The 3,898-nt window shown below is 35.6% G+C and overlaps 1 long non-coding RNA gene across 1 annotated transcript; it reads right to left on the reverse strand.

Moving 5' to 3' along the window:
• Positions 1–225: 225 nt before the first annotated feature.
• Positions 226–2,093, reverse strand: LOC111384721. Its single transcript, XR_002700951.1, has 3 exons — positions 1,980–2,093; positions 1,079–1,152; positions 226–284 (listed from the first exon to the last, which is right to left on the reverse strand). It is a non-coding gene; the product is annotated as an uncharacterized LOC111384721 (long non-coding RNA).
• Between the last annotated feature and the right edge of the window lie 1,805 nt (positions 2,094–3,898).

Raw genomic sequence — 3,898 nt, forward strand, 5'->3', positions numbered from 1 at the left:
CTATACACAACCTAGACATAGAATTTTACATATATTTTTTTTCGAGTTTGTTAACTTCTAATCACCTGTGACACGATCATATAATATATCAAAACCCAAAATCATATCGCCATAATCCAACATATATATTCAAAGCTTATATACATGTCTACAGACCATTTCAAAAGTACACTATATAGAATTCCAAAATATAACCCTACAGGTCGTCATCCATGTACATCGAACTCTGGAATCCTGTAGGAGCTCCACAGCTAGCCATGCTCTCTATGTAGTTCCATGTTCACCTACAATGCAAAAACTACATAAGCCAATGCTTAGTAAGCAAAATCATGCATGCCCTGAACATGAGTAATAACGACATATGACACCATGCCATTTACTTTAAATATCACGATAAAAGGTATCATATTTCAATATTCATCAAAGTCGACTAGAAATCATTTCACTTGAAATCTTTCATTTCATTGGGCCCTTGACCCACCTACTATGCACCGGATAGAGCTCTGCATAATATCAATATCAATAATCAAATGGCCAGTATGAAATCGACACCGACAAGTGGACCATCCACTCGGGACCACTAGAGGCCCATCCCCTGACTACCCCTATGATCACCCAAGAAGTCTCCCACCCGACAGCGCCAATAATTATAATATCACAAGGGCACAGTCGAGTGGTCCGCCCTACCGTGATCACCAAAGGCCCATCCCCTATCTACCTTTGCAATCACCCAGGAAGTAACACCCGCAATGCCAAACATATCACATAAGCATGCCTCACATGCCTCGGTGCCCTGGTAGTGGTCAATAAAACATTTATAATGAAACTCACTTTGAAATCATATTTTGCATGCAGGATTTTCAATCATGTTACATGTCGTGCATGCATATGAAAATGCTCATAAATGACGTGTTTAATGGAAATCGATGTCAATAGGTTACGCAACCTCATACTCAATGATCGTAACCACCATATGATGTGCTATAAGCCTCTTATCAAAGTTATGTAGATATTTCAACATTACTATGTCACATATACTAGGTTCTTGCATCGTATTTGCAAATGGATTTTCACTTACCTTTCGCCTTTATGTGTGTAAGCTCCTATGGAGTGTGTATCAATTCCCTTTTTCGCTCAACCTCGAAAAGTCGCCTGTATTATCATCTAATATTAAATACAATCCTCCATTTAATAATCTTAACGCACACAATCCTAAAATACGTCCATTCACGCCAAAACAATTTAGACAAAATCATTATTTCAAGTTACCGATGGCATTACAAACTAATCCCATAAGTCTCGCTATCTCTCGAGTCCAATTATGAACGTCAATGTCATCCAATTGTTTTTGACAATCTAATATTCCTTAGGATATATTTTCTAGGCCCAAGAGTTCATTAGGGGACATCTAAATGTTAAAATCACATTAAATACCCAAATGGACAGAATCTGTTTTCTAGATTTCCATCACCGTCCACTCATTTTTCAAATTCTTTTTCACGTCCTTACCTACATTTAACGGCTCCCAAACTTTTACCACACACCTATAACATATATGTGGAGATAATCAGATCATAACATTGTGACCAATGAAGTGTTTGGAGCTTCACAAACAGTCCATTTTCCACTACACAAAATCAGGCAGTTTTTTCCCTTTGACTGTTTTCGGTTTCCATTTTATTATTATGATACCATCAGAATTCTAGGCCATTAAAATCATTTATACACTCCCTACTTACATATAAAAACGTTCATATTGATATATATAAGTTAAACACTAAGTATCATCCCAAAATCAAGGTATAAATCACTCAATCCAGCAATTCCTCATCTCTGTCCAGATTACTTTCTTTCAAATTCTTGCAATTAATTACCCCTATTTAGGCATCATAACATCATTAACAACACTCCAACTTAATCAAAAACAAGTTCAGATGTTTAATAAATCATAAACCCCTTAAGAAATAATAGAAACAAACCTCAAAACTGTGGAGTAACAAAGCTGTTCAGAAATCCCAGCTTCTTGTTTCTATTTCTCTTTGACTGTTTCACCCTCTTTTCACTTGGAATCACTTAGGGACGAGTTAATGGAGTTAATATATTATCTAGGAGGTAAATGAGTGGTCTTTAAATGGTTGAAGTAGTGCATATTACTTAAGGATTAAGAATATCATGGGCTGCAGCCACCTCAAGCAATCAAGGTGAGTCACTAAGCAAGAGCTGTCATCTTGGCTGCAATACTTGACTTTTCTACCATTATTTTTGTGTCCATTTATGATATTTAAGATATATATTCATCCTATATTAAGTCCTTGGGGATTAGACACGAAATTTATGCCTTAAGGTTGAAGCAATTATATATTAAAGTGAAAAGTCCCCTAGCATGAGCTGTCCAAGTAGGAGGTGGCTTCTTGCAGCCAACTTTGACTTCTCCCTTGCACCACATGGAGCCATATGTGACTTAGAAGAGTTATAAATATCTTGTGTAAAGTTCTAAGGACTTATAGGACGTGTTGGAGGCTTAAGGTTGAAGGAATTAGAGGTTAAAGAGGCAAGTCGTCACATGTTAAGTAGGTGTTATCTCCTTTGATTAAATTCTGATTTTACATCTATCCTTGCAGGTATAAATCAAGTGTCATTGGTTTATTTTGATGTGCTTACAATCTATTTCACTTGCATTAAGATCCCAAAGTATTTTATAGATCTAATTCCTCAACTGTTCATTTAATTTCTTACTCGATTCTCAATCGATTTCAACAATTCGCACCTCAATATTTATAATGTCATATAAGACATATATTATTACGTTGTGATAATGTCACTTCATCCCTCATGTCCCAAATATGTGAATTACCTATCTAGGGTTTAAGGTGACCTCGATTAGCCGAATGGAAAGCTTGAACCTTCGTTGATACAAATTTTCGGCCTTTCAAATATTACATTACTTACCAAGCCAATCTCCAACATTTAGTTAATCTAAGTTTCTATCATAGCTAAATATAAAATTCACCACCTAGATCGAAGAGTCGAAGGTTATCACCATGTAAAGATTTTAAAGCCTTGATGATCAAATGCATCGTTTTAAGAGAAGGCAATTAGGAAATTGATACAAATGACAATGTAATTAGCATGGAATGCATGAATCATATTGGTCAAATGTAGAACGTGAAGTTTGGGGTATTACAGTAATGTCGCGTGGCAAAGTGTAAACTAAATTGTACACCATAGTGTACATGTAGCAAGATCCTAACCGATTGAACTTTATTATTCGTACACTAATTTTTGACCCGTTGTTTGACACTTGTATTGTTGTCAAGTGTTGATTGGATGGGAAAACTGTTTGAAATTTAAACAGTCCAACAGGGTAATGTCACGTGGTTAAAGTGTAAACTAAATTGTACACCATAGTGTATATGTAGCAAGGTTCTTATCGATTGAACTTTGCTATTTGTACACTGATTTTCGACATGTTGTTTGACACTTGCATTGTTTTCAAGTGTCAATTTGATGGAAAAACTGTTTGAAATTTAAACGGCCAAACATGGTATTGTCACGTGGCAAAGTGTAAACTAAAGTATACACCATAGTGTAAATGTAGCGAGGTTCTTACCGATTGGACTTTGCTATTTTTACACTGATTTTTGACGTGTTTTTTGAAACTTGCATTGTTGTTAAGTGTCAATTGGATGGGAAAACCATTAGAAATTTAAACTGTCCAATAGCATAATGTCACGTGGCAAAGTGTAAACTAAAGTGTACACAATAGTGTACATGTCGTAAGGTCTTAATCGATTCAACTTTGCTATTTGTACACTAATTTTTGACATGTTGTTTGACACTTACATTGTTGTCAAGTGTCAATGGGATGGGAAAACTATTTGAAATTTCAACTGTCCAA

Source organism: Olea europaea, unplaced genomic scaffold, assembly GCF_002742605.1.
Source record: "Olea europaea var. sylvestris unplaced genomic scaffold, O_europaea_v1 scaffold2983, whole genome shotgun sequence".
Taxonomy (NCBI): Eukaryota; Viridiplantae; Streptophyta; class Magnoliopsida; order Lamiales; family Oleaceae; genus Olea; species Olea europaea.